Source organism: Oncorhynchus keta, unplaced genomic scaffold, assembly GCF_023373465.1.
Source record: "Oncorhynchus keta strain PuntledgeMale-10-30-2019 unplaced genomic scaffold, Oket_V2 Un_scaffold_2466_pilon_pilon, whole genome shotgun sequence".
In the NCBI taxonomy this organism is placed as follows: Eukaryota; Metazoa; Chordata; class Actinopteri; order Salmoniformes; family Salmonidae; genus Oncorhynchus; species Oncorhynchus keta.
In genome coordinates this window covers 554,592-570,937 of record NW_026290882.1, presented here as the reverse complement: position 1 = coordinate 570,937, position 16,346 = coordinate 554,592, and positions in this window count along the sequence as shown.

The window sequence follows — 16,346 nt, the reverse complement described above, 5'->3', positions numbered from 1 at the left end:
ATCCTGTCAGTATGTTACTGCTGTTAGAGACATCCTGTCAGTATGTTACTGCTGTTAGAGACATCCTGTCAGTATGTTACTGCTGTTAGAGACATCCTGTCAGTATGTTACTGCTGTTAGAGACTAGACATCCTGTCAGTATGTTACTGCTGTTAGAGACTAGACATCCTGTCAGTATGTTACTGCTGTTAGAGACTAGACATCCTGTCAGTATGTTACTGCTGTTAGAGACATCCTGTCAGTATGTTACTGCTGTTAGAGACATCCTGTCAGTATGTTACTGCTGTTAGAGACATCCTGTCAGTATGTTACTGCTGTTAGAGACATCCTGTCAGTATGTTACTGCTGTTAGAGACATCCTGTCAGTATGTTACTGCTGTTAGAGACATCCTGTCAGTATGTTACTGCTGTTAGAGACTAGACATCCTGTCAGTATGTTACTGCTGTTAGAGACATCCTGTCAGTATGTTACTGCTGTTAGAGACTCCTGTCAGTATGTTACTGCTGTTAGAGACATCCTGTCAGTATGTTACTGCTGTTAGAGACATCATGTCTATGTTAGAGACATCCTGTCAGTATGTTACTGCTGTTAGAGACATCCTGTCAGTATGTTACTGCTGTTAGAGACATCCTGTCAGTATGATACTGCTGTTAGAGACATCCTGTCAGTATGTTACTGCTGTTAGAGACTAGACATCCTGTCAGTATGTTACTGCTGTTAGAGACATCCTGTCAGTATGTTACTGCTGTTAGAGACTAAACATCCTGTCAGTATGTTACTGCTGTTAGAGACATCCTGTCAGTATGTTACTGCTGTTAGAGACATCCTGTCAGTATGTTACTGCTGTTAGAGACATCCTGTCAGTATGTACTAGAGACATCCTGTAAGTATGTTACTGCTGTTAGAGACTAGACATCCTGTCAGTATGTTACTGCTAGAGACATCCTGTCAGTATGTTACTGCTGTTTAGAGACATCCTGTCAGTATGTTACTGCTGTTAGAGACATCCTGTCATTATGTTACTGCTGTTAGAGACTAGACATCCTGTCAGTATGTTACTGCTGTTAGAGACATCCTGTCAGTATGTTACTGCTGTTAGAGACATCCTGTCAGTATGTTACTGCTGTTAGAGACATCCTGTCAGTATGTTACTGCTGTTAGAGACTAGACATCCTGTCAGTATGTTACTGCTGTTAGAGACAGACATCCTGTCAGTATGTTACTGCTGTTAGAGACATCCTGTCAGTATGTTACTGCTGTTAGAGACATCAGACATCCTGTCAGTATGTTACTGCTGTTAGAGACATCCTGTCAGTATGTTACATCCTGTCAGTATGTTACTGCTGTTAGAGACTAGACATCCTGTCAGTATGTTACTGCTGTTAGAGACTAGACATCCTGTCAGTATGTTACTGCTGTTAGAGACATCCTGTCAGTATGTTACTGCTGTTCCTGTCAGTATGTTTACTGCTGTTAGAGACATCCTGTCAGTATGTTACTGCTGTTAGAGACATCCTGTCAGTATGTTACTGCTGTTAGAGACTAGACATCCTGTCAGTATGATACTGCTGTTAGAGACTAGACATCCTGTCAGTATGTTACTGCTGTTAGAGACTAGACATCCTGTCAGTATGTTACTGCTGTTAGAGACATCCTGTCAGTATGTTACTGCTGTTAGAGACTAGACATCCTGTCAGTATGTTACTGCTGTTAGAGACATCCTGTCAGTATGTTACTGCTGTTAGAGACATCCTGTCAGTATGTTACTGCTGTTAGAGACATCCTGTCAGTATGTTACTGCTGTTAGAGACATCCTGTCAGTATGTTACTGCTGTTAGAGACTAGACATCCTGTCAGTATGTTACTGCTGTTAGAGACATCCTGTCAGTATGTTACTGCTGTTAGAGACTATCCTGTCAGTATGTTACTGCTGTTAGAGACTAGACATCCTGTCAGTATGTTACTGCTGTTAGAGACATCCTGTCAGTATGTTACTGCTGTTAGAGACATCCTGTCAGTACATCCTGTCAGTATGTTACTGCTGTTAGAGACTAGACATCCTGTCAGTATGTTACTGCTGTTAGAGACTAGACATCCTGTCAGTATGTTACTGCTGTTAGAGACATCCTGTCAGTATGTTACTGCTGTTAGAGACATCCTGTCAGTATGTTACTGCTGTTAGAGACTAGACATCCTGTCAGTATGTTACTGCTGTTAGAGACATCCTGTCAGTATGTTACTGCTGTTAGAGACTAGACATCCTGTCAGTATGATACTGCTGTTAGAGACATCCTGTCAGTATGTTACTGCTGTTAGAGACATCCTGTCAGTATGTTACTGCTGTTAGAGACATCCTGTCAGTATGTTACTGCTGTTAGAGACATCCTGTCAGTATGTTACTGCTGTTAGAGACTAGACATCCTGTCAGTATGTTACTGCTGTCCTAGTAGTTACTGCTGTTAGAGACATCCTGTCAGTATGTTACTGCTGTAGAGACATCCTGTCAGTAGACTGCTGTTAGAGACATCCTGTCAGTATGTTACTGCTGTTAGAGACATCCTGTCAGTATGTTACTGCTGTTAGACTAGACATCCTGAGTATGTTACTGCTGTTAGACATCCTGTCAGTATGTTACTGCTGTTAGAGACATCCTGTCAGTATGTTACTGCTGTTAGAGACTAGACATCCTGTCAGTATGTTACTGCTGTTAGAGACATCCTGTCAGTATGTTAGACATCCTGTCAGTATGTTACTGCTGTTAGAGACTAGACATCCTGTCAGTATGTTACTGCTGTTAGAGACTAGACATCCTGTCAGTATGTTACTGCTGTTAGAGACATCCTGTCAGTATGTTACTGCTGTTAGAGACATCCTGTCAGTATGTTACTGCTGTTAGAGACTAGACATCCTGTCAGTATGTTACTGCTGTTAGAGACATCCTGTCAGTATGTTACTGCTGTTAGAGACAGACATCCTGTCAGTATGTTACTGCTGTTAGAGACTAGACATCCTGTCAGTATGTTACTGCTGTTATAGACATCCTGTCAGTATGTTACTGCTGTTAGACATCCTGTCAGTATGTTACTGCTGTTAGAGACTAGACATCCTGTCAGTAGTATGTTACTGCTGTTAGAGACTAGACATCCTGTCAGTATGTTACTGCTGTTAGACTTCCTGTCACTGTTATGTTACTCCTGTTAGAGACTAGACATCCTGTCAGTATGTTACTGCTGTTAGAGACATCCTGTCAGTATGTTACTGCTGTTAGAGACATCCTGTCAGTATGTTACTGCTGTTAGAGACATCCTGTCAGACTGCTGTTAGACATCCTGTCAGTATGTTACTGTGTTACATCCTGTCAGTATGTTACTGCTGTTAGAGACATCCTGTCAGTATGTTACTGCTGTTAGAGACTAGACATCCTGTCAGTATGTTACTGCTGTTAGAGACATCCTGTCAGTATGTTACTGCTGTTAGAGACTAGACATCCTGTCAGTATGTTACTGCTGTTAGAGACATCCTGTCAGTATGTTACTGCTGTTAGAGACATCCTGTCAGTATGTTACTGCTGTTAGAGACTAGACATCCTGTCAGTATGTTACTGCTGTTAGAGACATCCTGTCAGAGGAGACATCCTGTCAGTATGTTACTGCTGTTAGAGACATCCTGTCAGTATGTTACTGCTGTTAGAGACATCCTGTCAGTATGATACTGCTGTTAGAGACATCCTGTCAGTATGTTACTGCTGTTAGAGACTAGACATCCTGTCAGTATGTTACTGCTGTTAGAGACATCCTGTCAGTATGTTACTGCTGTTAGAGACTAGACATCCTGTCAGTATGTTACTGCTGTTAGAGACATCCTGTCAGTATGTTACTGCTGTTAGAGACATCCTGTCAGTATGTTACTGCTGTTAGAGACTAGACATCCTGTCAGTATGTTACTGCTGTTAAGAGATGTAGCTGTTAGAGACATCCTGTCAGTATGTTACTGCTGTTAGAGACAGACATCCTGTCAGTATGTTACTGCTGTTAGAGACTAGACATCCTGTCAGTTGTTACTGCTGTTAGAGACTAGACATCCTGTCAGTATGTTACTGCTGTTAGAGACTAGACATCCTGTCAGTATGTTACTGCTGTTAGAGAGACATCCTGTCAGTATGTTACTGCTGTTAGAGACTAGACATCCTGTCAGTATGTTACTGCTATTAGAGACATCCTGTCAGTATGTTACTGCTGTTAGAGACTAGACATCCTGTCAGTATGTTACTGCTATTAGAGACATCCTGTCAGTATGTTACTGCTGTTAGACATCCTGACTAGAGACATCCTGTCAGTATGTTACTGCTGTTAGAGACTAGACATCCTGTCAGTATGTTACTGCTGTTAGAGACATCCTGTCAGTATGATACTGCTGTTGGAGACTAGACATCCTGTCAGTATGTTACTGCTGTTAGAGACATCCTGTCAGTATGATACTGCTGTTAGAAATCCTGAGAGACTAGACATCCTGTCAGTATGTTACTGCTGTTAGAGACTAGACATCCTGTCAGTATGTTACTGCTGTTAGAGACATCCTGTCAGTATGTTACTGCTGTTAGAGACTAGACATCCTGTCAGTATGTTACTGCTGTTAGAGACATCCTGTCAGTATGTTACTGCTGTTAGAGACTAGACATCCTGTCAGTATGTTACTGCTGTTAGAGACATCCTGTCAGTATGATACTGCTGTTAGAGACTATCCTGTCAGTATGTTACTGCTGTTAGAGACATCCTGTCAGTATGATACTGCTGTTAGAGACATCCTGTCAGACATCCTGTCAGTATGTTACTGCTGTTAGAGACATCCTGTCAGTATGATACTGCTGTTAGAGACATCCTGTCAGTATGATACTGCTGTTAGAGACATCCTGTCAGTATGTTACTGCTGTTAGAGACATCCTGTCAGTATGTTACTGCTGTTAGAGACTAGAGACATCCTGTCAGTATGTTACTGCTGTTAGAGACATCCTGTCAGTATGTTACTGCTGTTAGAGACATCCTGTCAGTATGTTACTGCTGTTAGAGACATCCTGTCAGTATGTTACTGCTGTTAGAGAGGCTAGACATCCTGTCAGTATGTTACTGCTGTTAGAGACATCCTGTCAGTATGATACTGCTGTTACAGACTAGACATCCTGTCAGTATGTTACTGCTGTTAGAGACATCCTGTCAGTATGTTACTGCTGTTAGAGACATCCTGTCAGTATGTTACTGCTGTTAGAGACTGACATCCTGTCAGTATGTTACTGCTGGAGAGACATCCTGTCAGTATGTTACTGCTGTTAGAGACATCCTGTCAGTATGTTACTGCTGTTAGAGACTAGACATCCTGTCAGTATGATACTGCTGTTAGAGACATCCTGTCAGTATGATACTGCTGTTAGAGACTAGACATCCTGTCAGTATGTTACTGCTGTTAGAGACTAGACATCCTGTCAGTATGTTACTGCTGTTAGAGACATCCTGTCAGTATGTTACTGCTGTTAGAGACATCCTGTCAGTATGTTACTGCTGTTAGAGACATCCTGTCAGTATGTTACTGCTGTTAGAGACGTCCTGTCAGTATGTTACTGCTGTTAGAGACATCCTGTCAGTATGTTACTGCTGTTAGAGACATCCTGTCAGTATGTTACTGCTGTTAGAGACTAGACATCCTGTCAGTATGTTACTGCTGTTAGAGACATCCTGTCAGTATGTTACTGCTGTTAGAGACATCCTGTCAGTATGTTACTGCTGTTAGAGACTCCTGTCAGACAGGGATCCTGTCAGTATGTTACTGCTGTTAGAGACATCCTGTCAGTATGTTACTGCTGTTAGAGACATCCTGTCAGTATGTTACTGCTGTTAGAGACATCCTGTCAGTATGTTACTGCTGTTAGAGACATCCTGTCAGTATGTTACTGCTGTTAGAGACATCCTGTCAGTATGTTACTGCTGTTAGAGACATCCTGTCAGTATGTTACTGCTGTTAGAGACATCCTGTCAGTATGTTACTGCTGTTAGAGACAGACATCCTGTCAGTATGTTACTGCTGTTAGAGACTAGACATCCTGTCAGTATGTTACTGCTGTTAGAGACATCCTGTCAGTATGTTACTGCTGTTAGAGACATCCTGTCAGTATGTTACTGCTGTTAGAGACTAGACATCCTGTCAGTATGTTACTGCTGTTAGAGACTAGACATCCTGTCAGTATGTTACTGCTGTTAGAGACTAGACATCCTGTCAGTATGTTACTGCTGTTAGAGACATCCTGTCAGTATGTTACTGCTGTTAGAGACTAGACATCCTGTCAGTATGTTACTGCTGTTAGAGACTAGACATCCTGTCAGTATGTTACTGCTGTTAGAGACTAGACATCCTGTCAGTATGTTACTGCTGTTAGAGACTAGACATCCTGTCAGTATGTTAGAGACTGCTGTTAGAGAGACATCCTGTCAGTATGTTACTGCTGTTAGAGACTAGACATCCTGTCAGTATGTTACTGCTGTTAGAGACATCCTGTCAGTATGTTACTGCTGTTAGAGACATCCTGTCAGTATGTTACTGCTGGTAGAGACTAGACATCCTGTCAGTATGTTACTGCTGTTAGAGACATCCTGTCAGTATGTTACTGCTGTTAGAGACTAGACATCCTGTCAGTATGTTACTGCTGTTAGAACTAGACATCCTGTCAGTATGTTACTGCTGTTAGAGACATCCTGTCAGTATGTTACTGCTGTTAGAGACATCCTGTCAGTATGTTACTGCTGTTAGAGACATCCTGTCAGTATGTTACTGCTGTTAGAGACATCCCTGTCAGTATGTTACTGCTGTTAGAGACGTCCTGTCAGTATGTTACTGCTGTTAGAGACTAGACATCCTGTCAGTATGTTACTGCTGTTAGAGACTAGACATCCTGTCAGTATGTTACTGCTGTTAGAGACTAGACATCCTGTCAGTATGTTACTGCTGTTAGAGACTAGACATCCTGTCAGTATGTTACTGCTGTTAGAGACATCCTGTCAGTATGTTACTGCTGTTAGAGACTAGACATCCTGTCAGTATGTTACTGCTGTTAGAGACATCCTGTCAGTATGTTACTGCTGTTAGAGACATCCTGTCAGTATGATACTGCTGGAGACTAGACATCCTGTCAGTATGTTACTGCTGTTAGAGACATCCTGTCAGTATGTTACTGCTGTTAGAGACTAGACATCCTGTCAGTATGTTACTGCTGTTAGAGACTAGACATCCTGTCAGTATGTTACTGCTGTTAGAGACATCCTGTCAGTATGTTACTGCTGTTAGATGACTAGACATCCTGTCAGTATGTTACTGCTGTTAGAGACATCCTGTCAGTATGTTACTGCTGTTAGAGACATCCTGTCAGTATGTTACTGCTGTTAGAGACTAGACATCCTGTCAGTATGTTACTGCTGTTAGAGACATCCTGTCAGTATGTTACTGCTGTTAGAGACTAGACATCCTGTCAGTATGTTACTGCTGTTAGAGACATCCTGTCAGTATGTTACTGCTGTTAGAGACATCCTGTCAGTATGATACTGCTGTTAGACTAGACATCCTGTCAGTATGTTACTGCTGTTAGAGACATCCTGTCAGTATGTTACTGCTGTTAGAGACTAGACATCCTGTCAGTATGTTACTGCTGTTAGAGACTAGACATCCTGTCAGTATGTTACTGCTGTTAGAGACTAGACATCCTGTCAGTATGTTACTGCTGTTAGAGACATCCTGTCAGTATGTTACTGCTGTTAGAGACATCCTGTCAGTATGTTACTGCTGTTAGAGACATCCTGTCAGTATGTTACAGAGACATCCTGTCAGTATGTTACTGCTGTTAGAGACATCCTGTCAGTATGTTACTGCTGTTAGAGACTAGACCCTGTCAGTATGTTACTGCTGTTAGAGACATCCTGTCATATGTTACTGCTGTCAGTATGTTACTGCTGTTAGAGACTAGACATCCTGTCAGTATGTTACTGCTGTTAGAGACATCCTGTCAGTATGTTACTGCTGTTAGAGACATCCTGTCAGTATGTTACTGCTGTTAGAGACATCCTGTCAGTATGTTACTGCTGTTAGAGACATCCTGTCAGTATGTTACTGCTGTTAGAGACATCCTGTCAGTATGTTACTGCTGTTAGAGACATCCTGTCAGTATGTTACTGCTGTTAGAGACATCCTGTCAGTATGTTACTGCTGTTAGAGACATCCTGTCAGTATGTTACTGCTGTTAGAGACATCCTGTCAGTATGTTACTGCTGTTAGAGACATCCTGTCAGTATGTTACTGCTGTTAGAGACATCCTGTCAGTATGTTACTGCTGTTAGAGACATCCTGTCAGTATGTTACTGCTGTTAGAGACTAGACATCCTGTCAGTATGTTACTGCTGTTAGAGACTAGACATCCTGTCAGTATGTTACTGCTGTTAGAGACATCCTGTCAGTATGTTACTGCTGTTAGAGACTAGACATCCTGTCAGTATGTTACTGCTGTTAGAGACTAGACATCCTGTCAGTATGTTACTGCTGTTAGAGACTAGACATCCTGTCAGTATGTTACTGCTGTTAGAGACTAGACATCCTGTCAGTATGTTACTGCTGTTAGAGACATCCTGTCAGTATGTTACTGCTGTTAGAGACTAGACATCCTGTCAGTATGTTACTGCTGTTAGAGACATCCTGTCAGTATGTTACTGCTGTTAGAGACATCCTGTCAGTATGTTACTGCTGTTAGAGACTAGACATCCTGTCAGTATGTTACTGCTGTTAGAGACATCCTGTCAGTATGTTACTGCTGTTAGAGACTAGACATCCTGTCAGTATGTTACTGCTGTTAGAGACTAGACATCCTGTCAGTATGTTACTGCTGTTAGAGACATCCTGTCAGTATGTTACTGCTGTTAGAGACATCCTGTCAGTATGTTACTGCTGTTAGAGACATCCTGTCAGTATGTTACTGCTGTTAGAGACATCCTGTCAGTATGTTACTGCTGTTAGAGACATCCTGTCAGTATGTTACTGCTGTTAGAGACTAGACATCCTGTCAGTATGTTACTGCTGTTAGAGACTAGACATCCTGTCAGTATGTTACTGCTGTTAGAGACTAGACATCCTGTCAGTATGTTACTGCTGTTAGAGACTAGACATCCTGTCAGTATGTTACTGCTGTTAGAGACATCCTGTCAGTATGTTACTGCTGTTAGAGACTAGACATCCTGTCAGTATGTTACTGCTGTTAGAGACATCCTGTCAGTATGTTACTGCTGTTAGAGACATCCTGTCAGTATGTTACTGCTGTTAGAGACTAGACATCCTGTCAGTATGTTACTGCTGTTAGAGACTAGACATCCTGTCAGTATGTTACTGCTGTTAGAGACTAGACATCCTGTCAGTATGTTACTGCTGTTAGAGACATCCTGTCAGTATGTTACTGCTGTTAGAGACATCCTGTCAGTATGTTACTGCTGTTAGAGACGAGACATCCTGTCAGTATGTTACTGCTGTTAGAGACATCCTGTCAGTATGTTACTGCTGTTAGAGACTAGACATCCTGTCAGTATGTTACTGCTGTTAGAGACTAGACATCCTGTCAGTATGTTACTGCTGTTAGAGACATCCTGTCAGTATGTTACTGCTGTTAGAGACATCCTGTCAGTATGTTACTGCTGTTAGAGACATCCTGTCAGTATGTTACTGCTGTTAGAGACTAGACATCCTGTCAGTATGTTACTGCTGTTAGAGACTATCCTGTCAGTATGTTACTGCTGTTAGAGACAGACATCCTGTCAGTATGTTACTGCTGTTAGAGACTAGACATCCTGTCAGTATGTTACTGCTGTTAGAGACATCCTGTCAGTATGTTACTGCTGTTAGAGACTAGACATCCTGTCAGTATGTTACTGCTGTTAGAGACTAGACATCCTGTCAGTATGTTACTGCTGTTAGAGACATCCTGTCAGTATGATACTGCTGTTAGAGACATCCTGTCAGTATGTTACTGCTGTTAGAGACTAGACATCCTGTCAGTATGTTACTGCTGTTAGAGACTAGACATCCTGTCAGTATGTTACTGCTGTTAGAGACATCCTGTCAGTATGTTACTGCTGTTAGAGATATCCTGTCAGTATGTTACTGCTGTTAGAGACTAGACATCCTGTCAGTATGTTACTGCTGTTAGAGACTAGACATCCTGTCAGTATGTTACTGCTGTTAGAGACTAGACATCCTGTCAGTATGTTACTGCTGTTAGAGACATCCTGTCAGTATGTTACTGCTGTTAGAGACATCCTGTCAGTATGTTACTGCTGTTAGAGACATCCTGTCAGTATGTTACTGCTGTTAGAGACATCCTGTCAGTATGTTACTGCTGTTAGAGACATCCTGTCAGTATGTTACTGCTGTTAGAGACTAGACATCCTGTCAGTATGTTACTGCTGTTAGAGACATCCTGTCAGTATGTTACTGCTGTTAGAGACTAGACATCCTGTCAGTATGTTACTGCTGTTAGAGACTAGACATCCTGTCAGTATGTTACTGCTGTTAGAGACTAGACATCCTGTCAGTATGTTACATCCTGTCAGTATGTTACTGCTGTTAGAGACTAGACATCCTGTCAGTATGTTACTGCTGTTAGAGACTAGACATCCTGTCAGTATGATACTGCTGTTAGAGACTAGACATCCTGTCAGTATGTTACTGCTGTTAGAGACATCCTGTCAGTATGTTACTGCTGTTAGAGACATCCTGTCAGTATGTTACTGCTGTTAGAGACTAGACATCCTGTCAGTATGTTACTGCTGTTAGAGACATCCTGTCAGTATGTTACTGCTGTTAGAGAGACATCCTGTCAGTATGATACTGCTGTTAGAGACATCCTGTCAGTATGTTACTGCTGTTAGAGACTAGACATCCTGTCAGTATGTTACTGCTGTTAGAGACATCCTGTCAGTATGTTACTGCTGTTAGAGACTAGACATCCTGTCAGTATGTTACTGCTGTTAGAGACATCCTGTCAGTATGTTACTGCTGTTAGAGACATCCTGTCAGTATGTTACTGCTGTTAGAGACATCCTGTCAGTATGTTACTGCTGTTAGAGACATCCTGTCAGTATGATACTGCTGTTAGAGACATCCTGTCAGTATGTTACTGCTGTTAGAGACATCCTGTCAGTATGTTACTGCTGTTAGAGACATCCTGTCAGTATGTTACTGCTGTTAGAGACATCCTGTCAGTATGTTACTGCTGTTAGAGACATCCTGTCAGTATGTTACTGCTGTTAGAGACTAGACATCCTGTCAGTATGTTACTGCTGTTAGAGACTAGACATCCTGTCAGTATGTTACTGCTGTTAGAGACTAGACATCCTGTCAGTATGTTACTGCTGTTAGAGACTAGACATCCTGTCAGTATGTTACTGCTGTTAGAGACTAGACATCCTGTCAGTATGTTACTGCTGTTAGAGACTAGACATCCTGTCAGTATGTTACTGCTGTTAGAGACATCCTGTCAGTATGTTACTGCTGTTAGAGACTAGACATCCTGTCAGTATGTTACTGCTGTTAGAGACATCCTGTCAGTATGTTACTGCTGTTAGAGACTAGACATCCTGTCAGTATGTTACTGCTGTACTCCTGTCAGTGTTACTGCTGTTAGAGACTAGACATCCTGTCAGTATGTTACTGCTGTTAGAGACTAGACATCCTGTCAGTATGTTACTGCTGTTAGAGACTAGACATCCTGTCAGTATGTTACTGCTGTTAGAGACTAGACATCCTGTCAGTATGTTACTGCTGTTAGAGACTATCCTGTCAGTATGTTACTGCTGTTAGAGACATCCTGTCAGTATGTTACTGCTGTTAGAGACCTGTCAGTATCCTGTCAGTATGTTACTGCTGTTAGAGACATCCTGTCAGTATGTTACTGCTGTTAGAGACTAGACATCCTGTCAGTATGTTACTGCTGTTAGAGACATCCTGTCAGTATGTTACTGCTGTTAGAGACGTCCTGTCAGTATGTTACTGCTGTTAGAGACATCCTGTCAGTATGTTACTGCTGTTAGAGACATCCTGTCAGTATGATACTGCTGTTAGAGACATCCTGTCAGTATGTTACTGCTGTTAGAGACATCCTGTCAGTATGTTACTGCTGTTAGAGACTAGACATCCTGTCAGTATGATACTGCTGTTAGAGACATCCTGTCAATATGTTACTGCTGTTAGAGACATCCTGTCAGTATGTTACTGCTGTTAGAGACATCCTGTCAGTATGTTACTGCTGTTAGAGACATCCTGTCAGTATCATACTGCTGTTAGAGACATCCTGTCAGTATGTTACTGCTGTTAGAGACATCCTGTCAGTATGTTACTGCTGTTAGAGACATCCTGTCAGTATGTTACTGCTGTTAGAGACTAGACATCCTGTCAGTATGTTACTGCTGTTAGAGACATCCTGTCAGTATGTTACTGCTGTTAGAGACATCCTGTCAGTATGTTACTGCTGTTAGAGACATCCTGTCAGTATGTTACTGCTGTTAGAGACATCCTGTCAGTATGATACTGCTGTTAGAGACTAGACATCCTGTCAGTATGTTACTGCTGTTAGAGACATCCTGTCAGTATGTTACTGCTGTTAGAGACTAGACATCCTGTCAGTATGATACTGCTGTTAGAGACATCCTGTCAGTATGTTACTGCTGTTAGAGACATCCTGTCAGTATGTTACTGCTGTTAGAGACATCCTGTCAGTATGTTACTGCTGTTAGAGACTAGACATCCTGTCAGTATGTTACTGCTGTTAGAGACATCCTGTCAGTATGTTACTGCTGTTAGAGACATCCTGTCAGTATGTTACTGCTGTTAGAGACTAGACATCCTGTCAGTATGATACTGCTGTTAGAGACTAGACATCCTGTCAGTATGTTACTGCTGTTAGAGACTAGACATCCTGTCAGTATGATACTGCTGTTAGAGACATCCTGTCAGTATGTTACTGCTGTTAGAGACTAGACATCCTGTCAGTATGTTACTGCTGTTAGAGACTAGACATCCTGTCAGTATGATACTGCTGTTAGAGACTAGACATCCTGTCAGTATGTTACTGCTGTTAGAGACATCCTGTCAGTATGTTACTGCTGTTAGAGACTAGACATCCTGTCAGTATGTTACTGCTGTTAGAGACATCCTGTCAGTATGTTACTGCTGTTAGAGACATCCTGTCAGTATGTTACTGCTGTTAGAGACATCCTGTCAGTATGTTACTGCTGTTAGAGACATCCTGTCAGTATGTTACTGCTGTTAGAGACATCCTGTCAGTATGTTACTGCTGTTAGAGACTAGACATCCTGTCAGTATGTTACTGCTGTTAGATGTTACTGCTGTTAGACATCCTGTCAGTATGTTACTGCTGTTAGTCCTGTCAGTATGTTACTGCTGTTAGAGACATCCTGTCAGTATGTTACTGCTGTTAGAGACTAGACATCCTGTCAGTATGTTACTGCTGTTAGAGACATCCTGTCAGTATGTTACTGCTGTTAGAGACTAGACATCCTGTCAGTATGTTACTGCTGTTAGAGACTAGACATCCTGTCAGTATGTTACTGCTGTTAGAGACTAGACATCCTGTCAGTATGTTACTGCTGTTAGAGACTAGACATCCTGTCAGTATGTTACTGCTGTTAGAGACTAGACATCCTGTCAGTATGTTACTGCTGTTAGAGACATCCTGTCAGTATGTTACTGCTGTTAGAGACATCCTGTCAGTATGATACTGCTGTTAGAGACATCCTGTCAGTATGATACTGCTGTTAGAGACTAGACATCCTGTCAGTATGTTACTGCTGTTAGAGACATCCTGTCAGTATGTTACTGCTGTTAGAGACATCCTGTCAGTATGTTACTGCTGTTAGAGACATCCTGTCAGTATGTTACTGCTGTTAGAGACATCCTGTCAGTATGTTACTGCTGTTAGAGACTAGACATCCTGTCAGTATGTTACTGCTGTTAGAGACTAGACATCCTGTCAGTATGTTACTGCTGTTAGAGACTAGACATCCTGTCAGTATGTTACTGCTGTTAGAGACTAGACATCCTGTCAGTATGTTACTGCTGTTAGAGACTAGACATCCTGTCAGTATGTTACTGCTGTTAGAGACATCCTGTCAGTATGTTACTGCTGTTAGAGACTAGACATCCTGTCAGTATGTTACTGCTGTTAGAGACTAGACATCCTGTCAGTATGTTACTGCTGTTAGAGACTAGACATCCTGTCAGTATGTTACTGCTGTTAGAGACATCCTGTCAGTATGTTACTGCTGTTAGAGACTAGACATCCTGTCAGCCTAGTTAAATAAAAGGTAAAATAAAATAAAAAATGTTACTGCTGTACATCCTCACAGGGACCATGTGCCTGCTAGTCATTCCTACTAAGCTCTGCTTTATGCACTCTATTTCCCAGACCTAGCCTCATCCCCAGCTGGCTGGTTTAAAGGCCTAGACTGGTACTGCAGGTAGAAAAGTAGAGGTAGCAAAGGGCACTAACTAGTATGACCTATTTTCTTTTTGGACTCATAGAGTCAGAAGGGATGGAGTTATCTTGGTGTGTTCTACAGTCACTGGAGAGGATGGTGGAGATCACTGGAGAGGACTGTGGAGATCACTGGAGTAGGACTGGTGGAGATCACTGGAGAGGATGGTGGAGATCACTGGAGAGGATGGTGGAGATCACTGGAGAGTAGGTGGAGATCACTGGAGAGGATGGTGGAGATCACTGGAGAGTGGGTGGAGATCACTGGAGAGGATGGTGGAGTCACTGGAGAGTGGGTGGAGATCAATGGAGAGGATGGTGGAGATCACTGGAGATGAGGTGGAGATCACTGGAGAGGATGGTGGAGATCACTGGAGAGGATGGTGGAGATCACTGGAGAGGATGGTGGAGATCACTGGAGAGGATGGTGGAGATCACTGGAGAGGACTGTGGAGATCACTGGAGACATCACTGGAGGATGGTGTGGAGATCACTGGAGGATGGTGGAGATCACTGGAGACAATGGTGGAGATCACTGGAGAGTTACTGGGTGGAGATCACTGGAGAGGATGGTGGAGATCACTGGAGAGATGGTGGAGATCACTGGAGAGGATGGTGGAGATCACTGAAGATGGTGGGATCACTGGAGAGAATGGTGGAGATCACTGGAGGATGGTGGAGATCACTGGAGAGTGGGTGGAGATCACTGGAGAGGATGGTGGAGATCACTGGAGAGGATGGTGGAGATCACTGGAGAGGATGGTGGAGATCACTGGAGAGGATGGTGGAGATCACTGGAGAGGATGGTGGAGATCACTGGAGAGGATGGTGGAGATCACTGGAGAGTGGGTGGAGATCATTGGAGAGGATGGGGGAGATCACTGGAGAGTGGGTGGAGATCACTGGAGAGGATGGTGGAGATCACTGGAGTGTGGGTGGAGATCACAGGAGAAGATGGTGGAGATCACTGGAGAGGATGGTGGAGATCACTGGAGACGATGGTGGAGATCACTGGTGAGGATGGTGGAGATCACTGGAGAGTGGGAGGGGATCACAGGAGAGGATGGTGGAGATCACTGGAGAGGATGGTGGAGATCACTGGAGAGTGGGTGGAGATCACTGGAGAGGATGGTGGAGATCACTGGAGAGGATGGTGGAGATCACTGGAGAGGATGGTGGATCACTGGAGAGGACGGTGGAGATCACTGGAGGATGTTGGAGATCACTGGAGAGTGAGGTGGAGATCACTGGAGAGGATGGTGGAGATCACTGGAGAGGATGATGGAGATCACTGGAGAGGATGGTGGAGATCACTGAAGAGGATGGTGGAGATCACTGGAGAGGATGGTGGAGATCACTGGAGAGGATGGTGGAGATCACTGGAGAGTGGGGAGAGATCACTGGAGAGGATGGTGGAGATCACTGGAGAGGATGGTGGAGATCACTGGAGAGGATGGTGGAGATCACTGGAGAGGATGGTGGAGATCACTGGAGAGTGGGTGGAGATCACTGGAGAGGATGGTGGAGATCACTGGAGAGGATGGTGGAGATCACTGGAGGGTGGAGATCACTGGAGATGAGGTGGAGATCACTGGAGAGTGGGTGGAGATCACTGGAGAGGATGGTGGAGATCACTGGAGAGTGGTGGAGATCACTGGAGAGGATGGTGGAGATCACTGGAGAGGATGGTGGAGATCACTGGAGAGGATGGTGGAGATCACTGGAGAGGATGGTGGAGATCACTGGAGAGGATGGTGGAGATCACTGGAGAGGATGGTG